Consider the following 12338-nt stretch of genomic DNA (forward strand, 5'->3'; position numbering starts at 1 on the left):
GACTCGACGACGTCTATGCGAGCTAGGAACGTCTTCCCGCCCGCTGTTACTTCTGTAGGGTTATGGCATGACTTGGGCCATGCGAACGCTTTCGTCTGAAGTATTTCCGCTGTGTGATTGTTGATCTTCTGCCATTGCGGCTCTTATGTAAGTATTGGTCATGTGACTTGTTGTAATTCTTTTTATTCAGTACTGTAATGGATGATGTATTTGATACCAGTTCGGTTATGCTTTCACGACACAATGATCATGGGATCATGAATGTGTATGCATAACCGGTGTGAGGTGACCCGGCATACCACTGCATGGTGTAGTATGCAAGTCTGATGTAACACCAATGAAACACCGTTCCACTAGTATTATATCGCTCAGAGTGGTACAACAGAAACATATGCGGGTCCAAGGCATGTCTATAGAATTACAACATTGACTCTGTTACATAAGATCAGCACAGCCTCCTACTTTACAATGAGGTAAATCTGCAAATAAACTCCAGAAGACGATCCGTAGTCTTATTCTATCACGAACTCTATTTGTAGAGTATTTGACTAGCTATAGAGACTAAGAATAGATTCTACCTAAGTAGGAGCTAGGTTGAGGAAGCTAGTTCCCTTCTACGGCTAAACTAGGTTTTCTCCTTGCTGGATGTGGTATTTGACTCCTCTGGCAGGGTCCTGTTCTTGAAGTAGTTGTTGACTCCTCGGCCTTCGAGTTGCACTGTAGATCCTCCTTCGTGGCCTCCATATCTAAGCAGGGGATTTAAGAGTGGGATGAGTACGAGCGTACTCAACAAGTTCATTATAGGAAAGAGGTGTTTAATGCACTAGCTACGACATTAGACCAGAAAGTCTAATACCAATGCAGGTTTTCATAATCATTTCTTCAAAAGGTTGCTTTTATTCAGAAGAACTATGTCCGACAGCCTTCACCGGTTTACTAGAACTTCATGGAGCTCCTTTCCGGCCGCGTTCGCAGTTCCATATCCCGGAACAGGGAGTGACGGGTCACGGTTCTTTACACTCTGCAGAGGTGTGTTGCTTTACCCATAAGAGATCTTAACCTTGGTGCCAACCGGGTGATCTTCCCGTCCACACTTCCTATGGTGTGAGGCCCGGTATAAGGTCTAGCCAATCATGTTCCTCCGCTACCTCGAACACCCACCCTTTGTTGCATACTCCGACCCTGGGTCCACGCCGGCCCCATTATTCCCATAGATTTCAGGGTGGACTCCGACCACGACGTCAATGCAGGGCTCTACCATACATTCCTACGCCGGCAGATGCAACCCATCATAGACCTCATTACCGTTGGGACTTCTACGGGTTCCCACCCCTGCATCAAGTCTCGCAAGATCATGAGCACCCGGTAATGAGCATCCGTTGATGAACGAGAGGTGGAAACACTTTTGACTACTCCGTCCCACTCCGGATCTTATGGTTAACACGGATATTACAGCACAAGAATCACTGGCGACATTTGTTGTTTAATCCTAGATGGATATAACCCTTGCAATGGAACCTCCACCATATCAACACAATCCATGGTTCCATTGCCCACCACATAGTCATATTCATAGTTATGAAAATAGTGGTTTTGGTTTTTATGCAATATTGATAACCATAATACTTTGCAAGTAATTTGATAGAAATACTCAAATGACATGAGCAAGTGATGAACTTGCCTCTCTTGGCTGCAAGATTATGCAGACAAGGTCTTCGATGCGTAATAACTCCAAATTCTGAAATAGCATCATCGTCCGGTAAGGACGATGTTTAAAAGATTGGCAATGATGCAATAATGCATAAGAATGAGATGCAATCGCTCTAAGCGTGACCTAATCCCGATGATTTAGGATCAGTGAGTTGTAATGATTGGTTTAGGGTGTGTTGCACTTTTAGAGTGATTTGCAAACAAGGTTCTTATTCAGATTTGGTTGCTTGTTATCATAAGCAGGTAGATGATAAAGCATAGTAATCAATTGAGCACACAAAGAATGATAATTGGCATAATGTTAACAAGTAAAGAATAGTGGTCAGTTTTAGTACTATATGGCATGGTTAATGATTAATTATCATATATTTTAAAAGAATAACTTTTGAAGAACATGTTCTTTAATAAAGAACAAGTATGATAATTAGGTTGAAGGGTTCTATGGTTGACTATGGTTTTATTTAGTTTCTGGAGTAAGTATTAGATGGATCACAACATAGTTGAATTCATCAATAACTAGAACTTGTAGGGTTGAGTTAAGCTTAAGCATCTTGAGCAATTTATTATAAATAGTTGCCATCAAGGTTGGTATACCTTGCTGATGATAACTGGTTATTGGCTATAGGTCCTATTAGGTAGGATTGATGATGATTCCTTATTTTCTTCAAAAGAATAACTTTTGAAGAACATACTTCTTAAATAATAAGAAGTATCTCAATTAGTTTTAAGGTTGTCTAGGTTTTTCTATTGGATTTACTAAGTAAGAAATAGTTGACTCCTAAGTGGGATGATAAATAATTATCTTATACTAATAGGGTTTAGTGGAGTATGGTTAGGTAATGCAAGATAATAAACATGGTTGCTATTTGGGTTCATCACAATAGTGTGATGCTAAGCATGGATGAATAAGGATGATGGTCTTGACAGTAGAAGCTAGGGTTTAAATCTGGTTGATCCTACTTGATCAACTAGGTTTAGAGATATGCATACAGGGAATACTAAATTGCTAGTGATAGGGTTCTACATTTTATGTGGACATAGGTATGTCTTTTAGTTGCTAATGATGGCTCTATGATTTGAAATAAAGTACCATGATCACCTGTTCTAACCTTGGGTTTAGGTTAGAAGCAAATTAGGGTTCACATGTAATAATGGAACTAGGATTCCAAGTGGAGTTAGGGTTTTAGGATTACACATGAAATGATGAGTTCCTGGTTCTATTACTTTTGAAAATAGGGTTTTCTAAATACCCTAAAGTTCTTGAATTAATAACTTCACTTTAAGGTTGAAGTTATTAATAACTTTGAATTAAAATTAAATATTGGATTTGGCATTTTATTATTTTCAATGAATTAATAATTAAGGTAATTATTAATTAGGGTTTAAATCCTTCTAATAAGGATTTAACAAATTAATAATTAAAGAAATTTAGTTTTAATGTTTTCTTTATTTATTTACTGGTTTTTATTTATTTTATACCTTTTTCCTAATTATAGAATTTTAATTTAATTAGGAATAAAAGAAAAGATTTAATTATGAAGTATAAAACAATTAAATTTTTATTAAAAATAAAAATTTCATATTATATTTTTACTAGGCAGAGTTTCCTTTTCTATGAATTTTGATGTACCATTTATATTTTTCTGAGCTATATTGAATTTTATATGAATTTGCAAAGTTGCAGTAATTAATGAATTTGAAATTAAACTCAATTCTACTAAGTGCACCCGGACCTAAGCTACCCCTAGCCGCTGACTGGTGGACCAGTGGTCCACATCAGCTGCCCAGGTGGCGATGATGTGGCAAGGGGAGCGCACTACCGGCGATCGATCGGCGATGGCGCCGGCGTTGGGCTGCCCCCGCAGACGCACTACTGGGCTTGTTCGACTCAACACGTCGCGGTGAACCATCCTGTGGCGGCGCCGCCCCGATTAGGTCACCGGAGTGTGGCCGTCGACGAGATACCGCGGCGGAGCTCACAGGCATATGGCTCGATCATGGTCTAGGACGAATTAAAGCGAGCTAAGATGGGTTCGTCCCGGAACTTTTATACGGCGTCGGAGGTTGCCTCGTCACACCGTCGGGCGAGGAGAAGGCGCCAGCGCAAGGGAGAAGCTGGCCACGGCGTCTCGCTGGCCACCAGACGTGAAGAAGATGAGGACGAGTTCCTCCGTTTTATTTTTCTGCCGAAGGGGTATGGTGGGCTGGTTGGGCTGTCTTTGGGCAGAAAATTTGGGCTTACAGTGAGGCTGTCTTTGGTGGGCTGCTGCGGACAGAGGAGGTCCAGGTGAGATTTTCTCCTCTCCTTTTCTTTTTCCATTTCTATTTTTATTTTCTGTTTTCCTTTTCTAATTTGCATTCTATTTTAAATTCAAATTTGAACCCTTTTCTATTTTGCAGGTGTTTGATAACTGCAATTTCATGAGGACTAGTAAGAAAATCATTATGTTACTACATTGTTCTTGAATAAATATTAATAGATATATATATGTGGCCTTGCTACAATTTTTAATTAGGCAAGAATTTAGGTATTAATTTTAATTTCCTTTTTCATTTATGATATAACTCTCTGTTGAATAATTAGAGTTGGTTATGCCTCTTCCAATTGTTTTGGAAGTTATTATTATGACTTGGTTTCATATTTGAGGAATTGGTCAATTGCACATGATTTTATGTGAGCTCCAATGTATTAAATTCAATAATTGAAGCTAAAGATTTTATTAATGCGCCATACTAGGATTCTATCAGTTCTAGTATAACCCCCTTGTTAAGGTTAATACTATCACTACATTTGAAAGTATCTCAGTAAGGATTGTTTCCATCATGGTTTATCTTGTTTACAAAGATAAATGGTTGATCACTACACATATGGTTTAATTATAGGTTATAGAGGTGAAATGGCACCATATTGCATGTGCTAGGGTTTAATCTCCCCTAACCATGATAAGGTGGTTGTTTACTTAACATTTTATGTTCTCCTCTAGTTACTATGATATTGAGAATTAGTTTTATTTTCTACCAATTGGCTTCTATTATTAACCTCAATTTATCATTTAAGTAACTACATTGGTTATAGTTCTTTTTATAGTTAACTTTGGTCATATGGATTGATGATTTCTCACCATATCAAGTATGGAGTTTTACTCTAAAGCTTTCTTAGATGAAGAATAAGTGGAATGTAGGTGTGGTAGAATTCTACTTGTGATCACCAAGTGGTTCACAAGTTAGGGTTTAGGATATAAGTCTAGGTTTGTTTACTAGTTACCTCCCTATGATTTCATGTGGGGAATAATATCTAATAATCATATTAGGGTTTAACTTATCCTCACATACCTCAAGAGCATGATCATGGATTAGGCATGATCAACTTGTTCTTAATATCTCTACCTCAAGTTCTTAGGGTTTATGATCATCACTCAATTTATAATGATCAAGGTTTGGCTTCCTAAGGGATCTCTCATTAAATGGGTTTCTCACTTCCATGATCAAGCATTGTCTTGATGAACTAAGGTATAGCACTTCTATTTTATTTTCTAGGATGAGCTATTATGGTGGCCTCTATAATTTATATCCCAGGAGATTGCCTGAGATAATTCTTAGGGTTCTTTCCAGGGAATGATGATATAATCATCTGAGTATATGGATAGTTCTCTTTCCCAAGTCCAAGTGTTGCCTCATTAATTTGAGTGTAACACCATAACTTGAGTTCTCTCATATAGGAATAGTTATTCTAGGGTTTATGGTGTACTCCTAATATTTTAGTGCAATGGTTGTCCTTTATTCTTAAATAGGTAAAGCTAAGATTGGCATGATTGGTCTCTCTCTTATTTGGGAAGGACTTTAATACTAACCTAAGGTTAGGCTTCCTAGAGGTTGATGTGATCATCAATGTCTATGTTAAATATAAATGATTTATCTCTCTAGGAATTGTCTTGGATAATATCCTAGGATTTCTCTTAGAGATGATGATTTGAATACTTGGATGTATATCCAAGGTTTAGCTCAAGGTTTGTTATTGCTTCTCTAATAATTATAATAGAACTCTCACCTCTCTAGGTTTGATGTGTAATAACTTGGAATGGAGAAGAATATCTATTTCTGAAGGGGATCTTCTTATTATAACTCCAATGTTGAAGTGGAGTGAATACCCTGAGGTTTCATGGTAGGATTATGGATTAGATTTAAGACAGGGAGAAGATAGTCAAGAATGGTTTTTCCATTTTATTGTTACTTGATTTCTAATTAAATGGATGTTCATATGTTATGGCAAGGATTACCATATTATGGTTTGTTATAAGATCAAGCAATGGATCATTGATTGAAGTGTTGTTGTGTTAGATTTAATTCCATTTGATCTAACCCCTGAGATCAAATCATCTCTACCCCAAAACAAGGTTTTAACAAAGTCACATTGAGGTTTATAGCGCTTGACTTGATGAGCTACTTCAATTCCACCAAGGTCAGGTGAAACTTCAGTTACTGTGACTGTTTTACTTTAAAGCGCGAAAATTCCCCAGATTTTCTATGCATGAATGCAATGCACACATCTGTTTCCTCTATTTTTGTAACCCCATTACCTGGGATATTACAGGGTGTTTCGGACAGCTAGTCCGGGGCCCCACAGAGAGTGTTGATGTCTCTCTCTTGAGAAAGAAGATGGCTGGCAGTTTGCCTACCTAGCGTACGTGACTTGTGCTCACTGAAGTGTGGGACCTCACGCATGGGAACCACACGTAAGTGACAGACTTGTTGCTCTAATAACTCGGGTGATTATTATACTGTATTAGTACATAGTTTCCTATGGATCCTTCTTAGTCACTCCAAAATGAAGCTCTTTGGGAGGGTTTTTGAAATTTCCATGTTTGAAACAAAAAACCACATATCTTCATGCGCTTGACTTCATGAGACAGAGTTTAGGGTTAGGGGTAGATACATGATTTCTCTGGTTTGAATATGTCTAGACCTTGTTTATCAACTTAATTGAATGCTTACTATATGACATAAGAAGATTATGTGCCTTGATTTTACATTTTTTCAAATTATGCCCATTTGAATCTTGGTCAAATCCTAGGTTTGACCATGATTTAAACAAGTTAAAAACATGAATATGAAAAATTAAGCATGTATCCTTCGTAGTCACACCAAAATGAAGCTCTTGAGAGGTTTTTTGAAATTTCCATGTTTGAAACCAAAAAACCACGTACTTCACTTCATGCTTGTCTTCATAAGACAGAGTTTGGGGTTAGGGGTAGCTTGTTGATACATGATTTTTCTGGTTTGAATATGTCTAGACCTTGTTTATCAACTTAATCGAATGCTTACTAGATGACATAAGATGACTATGTGCATTGGTTTTTCATTTCTTTTTTAATTTTTATCCATTTGAATCTTGGTCAAATTTTTATGCCCATGATTTAAACAAGTTTAAAACATGAATATGAAAAATTAAGCATCTATCCTTCTTAGTCACTCCAAAATGTAGCTCTTGGGAGGGTTTTTGAAATTTCCATGCTTGAAACCAAAAACCACTTCTCTTCATGCATGCTTGACTTCATAAGACAGAGTTTAGGGTTAGGGGGTAGATACATGATTTTCCTGGTTTGAATATGTCTAGACCTTGTTTATCAACTTAATTGAATGCTTACTATATGACATAAGAAGACCTTGTAATATGTTAAGCTAAAGGCTGGTTTGCCCGCACTTAGAAATGATATTTGCATCACTTATCATATGTTTGCCCATTTGAATCTTGTCAAATCCTAGGTTTGACCATGATTTAAACAAGTTTAAAACATGAATATGAAAAATTAAGGATGTATCCTTCGTAGTCACTCCAAAATGAAGCTCGATCTTGAGAGGGTTTTTGAAATTTCCATGTTTGAAACCAAAAAACCATGTACTTCTCTTCATGCTTGATTTCATAAGACTGAGTTTGGGGTTAGGGGTAGCTTGATACATAAATTTTCTGGTTTGAATATGTCTAGACATTGTTTATCAACTTAATTGAATGCTTACTAGATGACATAAGATGACTATGTGCATTGGTTTTTCATTTATTTTTTTAATTTTTATGCCCATTTGAATCTTGGTCCAATCCTAGGTTTGACCATGATTTAATCAAGTTTAAAACATGAATATGAAAAATTAAGCATCTATCCTTCTTAGTCACTCCAATATGTAGCTCTTGGGAGGGTTTTTGAAATTTCCATGCTTGAAACCAAAAACCACTTCTCTTCATGCTTGACTTCATAAGACAGAGTTTAGGGTTAGGGGTAGATACATGATTTTCCTGCTAGTTTGAATATGTCTAGACCTTGTTTATCAATTTAAATGAATGCTTACTATATAACATGAGCAGACCTTGGTTTTAATTTTTATACCCATTTGAATCTTCATCAAATCCTAGGTTTGTTGAAGAAGATTTGAACAAGTTTAAAACATGAATATGAAAAAGTAAGCTTGTATGCTTCTTATGTCACTCCAAAATGCAGCTCTTGGGAGGGTTTTTGAAATTTCAATGTTTGAAACTAAAAACCACTTCTCTTCATGCTTGACTTCATAAGTCATGGTTTAGGGATATATAGGGGGGGTAGATACATGATTTTTCTGGTTTAAATATGTCTAGACCTTGTTTATCAACTTAATTGAATGCTTACTATATGACATAAGAAGACTATGTGCCTTGATTTTTCATTTTTTTTAAAATTATGCCCATTTGAATCTTGGTCAAATCCTAGGTTTGACCATGATTTAAACAAGTTGAAAACATGAATATGAAAAATTAAGCATCTATCCTTCTTAGTCACTCCAAAATGTAGCTCTTGGGAGGGTTTTTGAAATTTCCATGTTTGAAACCCAAAACAACTTCTCTTCATGCTTGACTTCATAAGACAGAGTTTAGGGTTAGGGGTAGATACATGATTTGTCTGGTTTGAATACGTCTAGACCTTGTTTATCAAATTTAATGCTTACTATATGACATAAGAAGACTATGTGCTTTGGTTTTTCATTTTTTTGATTTTTTATTTTTGATGCCCATATGAATCTTGGTCAAATCCTAGGTTTGACCAAGATTTAAACAAGTTTAAAACATGAAAATGAAAAGGGAAGCATTTATCCTTCTTAGTCACTCTAAATGAAGTTTTTGGGAGGTTTTTTGAAATTTCCATGTTTGAAACCCAAAACCACTTCTCTTCATGCTTGACTTCATAAGACATAGTTTAGGGTTAGGGGTAGATACATGATTTGTATGGTTTGAATATTTCTAGACCTTGTTTATCAACTTGAATGCTTACTATATGACGTAAGAAAACTACGTATGTGCTTTGGTTTTTCATTTTTCTGTTTTTTGTTTAATTTTCCGCCCATTTGAATCTCTGTCAAATCCTAGGTTTGACAAAGATTTAAACAAGTTAATACGTGAAAACGAAAAGGTAAGCATGGATCCTTCTTAGTCACTCCAAAATGTACCAATTGATAGATGTGTTAACTTTGCTTCATGGAAAAAATAATGTCATGTAAATGAGTTAACTTGGATTTCCTACCCTTGAATCCATAGGAAACTATGTTCTAATGCACTATAATAATCAACCGAGTTTTTACACCAACAGGTATACGTGTGGTGCCCATGCGTGAGGTCCCACACTTCAGTGAGCACAAGTCATGTGCAATAGGTACGCAAACTCCCAGCCATTTTCTTTGTCAAGAGAAGACGCATCAGGAATTCAGGATGCGTATTGGAAGTCTCTGGGTCCTTCAGGATCCTTCGTTTGTCACTCTCACAAAAAAAACAAATATCTCTCATTCTCGGCCTCGCTCGCTCGCTCGCACCTCCTGCTCACTGACAAACCCTGCACAATAGTCAACATCATCACCCGAAAAAGGGGAGACACCATAATGCTCTCCCTCCTTCTTCTCTCCTTCCGAGTGATCCCTCTTCCTCCGAGTTTCACTCGACGGGCAAACACATATGTGCTGCATAGTAGAGTAATAATAAAAAGGTACGTAGAAAAATTGACCTACGAATCTATAATTAAATAGGTTAAACTAGGGTTTTGCCTAGTACTACAGATCAAGGTTCAAAAAAATCCAACTACGGGGTTCGAACAACCCCATTTCTAATCAAAGAATTTTTTCGACGTCATCCAAATGGCCTCAAACTATAGCATGGGCGGATCCTGACTATAGCCAAGGGGGGCAGCCGCCCCCAATCAATTTTCTGAAACCTTGTAATATGTTAAGCTAAAGGCTGGTTTGCCCGCACTTAGAAATGATATTTGCATCACTTATCATATGTTTGCCCATTTGAATCTTGTCAAATCCTAGGTTTGACCATGATTTAAACAAGTTTAAAACATGAATATGAAAAATTAAGGATGTATCCTTCGTAGTCACTCCAAAATGAAGCTCGATCTTGAGAGGGTTTTTGAAATTTCCATGTTTGAAACCAAAAAACCACGTACTTCTCTTCATGCTTGACTTCATAAGACTGAGTTTGGGGTTAGGGTAGCATGATAAATAAATTTTCTGGTTTGAATATGTCTAGACATTGTTTATCAACTTAATTGAATGCTTACTAGATGACATAAGATGACTATGTGCATTGGTTTTTCATTTATTTTTTGAATTTTTATGCCCATTTGAATCTTGGTCAAATCCTAGGTTTGACCATGATTTAATCAAGTTTAAAACATGAATATGAAAAATTAAACATCTATCCTTCTTAGTCACTCCAATATGTAGCTCTTGGGAGGGTTTTTGAAATTTCCATGCTTGAAACCAAAAACCACTTCTCTTCATGCATGCTTGACTTCATAAGACAGAGTTTAGGGTTAGGGGGTAGATACATGATTTTCCTGCTAGTTTGAATATGTCTAGACCTTGTTTATCAATTTAAATGAATGCTTACTATATAACATGAGCAGACCATGGTTTTATTTTTTATACCCATTTGAATCTTCGTCAAATCCTAGGTTTGTTGACGAAGATTTGAACAAGTTTAAAACATGAATATGAAAAAGTAAGCATGTATGCTTCTTAAGTCACTCCAAAATGAAGCTCTTGGGAGGGTTTTTGAAATTTCCATGTTTGAAACTAAAAACCACTTCTCTTCATGCTTGACTTCATAAGTCATGGTTTAGGGATATATAGGGGGTTAGATACATGATTTTTCTGGTTTAAATATGTCTAGACCTTGTTTATCAACTTAATTGAATGCTTACTATATGACATAAGAAGACTATGTGCCTTGATTTTTCATTTTTTTCAAAATTATGCCCATTTGAATCTTGGTCAAATCCTAGGTTTGACCATGATTTAAACAAGTTGAAAACATGAATATGAAAAATTAAGCATCTATCCTTCTTAGTCACTCCAAAATGTAGCTCTTGGGAGGGTTTTTGAAATTTCCATGTTTGAAACCCAAAACAACTTCTCTTCATGCTTGACTTCATAAGACAGAGTTTAGGGTTAGGGGTAGATACATGATTTGTCTGGTTTGAATACGTCTAGACCTTATTTATCAAATTTAATGCTTACTATATGACATAAGAAGACTATGTGCTTTGGTTTTTCATTTTTCTGATTTTTTATTTTTGATGCCCATTTGAATCTTGGTCAAATCCTAGGTTTGACCAAGATTTAAACAAGTTTAAAACATGAAAATGAAAAGGGAAGCATTTATCCTTCTTAGTCACTCTAAATGAAGTTTTTGGGAGGTTTTTTGAAATTTCCATGTTTGAAACCCAAAACCACTTCTCTTCATGCTTGACTTCATAAGACATAGTTTAGGGTTAGGGGTAGATACATGATTTGTATGGTTTGAATATTTCTAGACCTTGTTTATCAACTTGAATGCTTACTATATGATGTAAGAAAACTACGTATGTGCTTTGGTTTTTCATTTTTCTGTTTTTTGTTTAATTTTCCGCCCATTTGAATCTCTGTCAAATCCTAGGTTTGACAAAGATTTAAACAAGTTAATACGTGAAAACGAAAAGGTAAGCATGGATCCTTCTTAGTCACTCCAAAATGTACCAATTGATAGATGTGTTAACTTTGCTTCATGGAAAAAATAATGTCATGTAAATGAGTTAACTTGGATTTCCTACCCTTGAATCCATAGGAAACTATGTTCTAATGCACTATAATAATCAACCGAGTTTTTACACCAACAGGTCTACGTGTGGTGCCCATGCGTGAGGTCCCACACTTCAGTGAGCACAAGTCACGTGCAATAGGTACGCAAACTCCCAGCCATTTTCTTTGTCAAGAGAAGACGCATTAGGAATTCAGGATGTGTATTGGAAGTCTCTGGGTCCTTCAGGATCCTTCGTTTGTCACTCTCACAAAAAAAAACAAATCTCTCTCATTCTCGGCCTCGCTCGACTCGCTCGCTCGCTCGCACCTCCTGCTCACTGACAAACCCTGCACAATAGTCAACATCATCACCCGAAAAAGGGGAGACACCATAATGCTCTCCCTCCTTCTTCTCTCCTTCCGAGTGATCCCTCTTCCTCCGAGTTTCACTCGACGGGCAAACACATATGTCTTTTGCATAGTAGAGTAATAATAAAAAGGTACGTAGAAAAATCGACCTACGAATCTATAATTAAATAGGTTAAACTAGG

Source organism: Lolium perenne, chromosome 2 (genome assembly GCF_019359855.2).
Source record: "Lolium perenne isolate Kyuss_39 chromosome 2, Kyuss_2.0, whole genome shotgun sequence".
Classification (NCBI taxonomy): domain Eukaryota; kingdom Viridiplantae; phylum Streptophyta; class Magnoliopsida; order Poales; family Poaceae; genus Lolium; species Lolium perenne.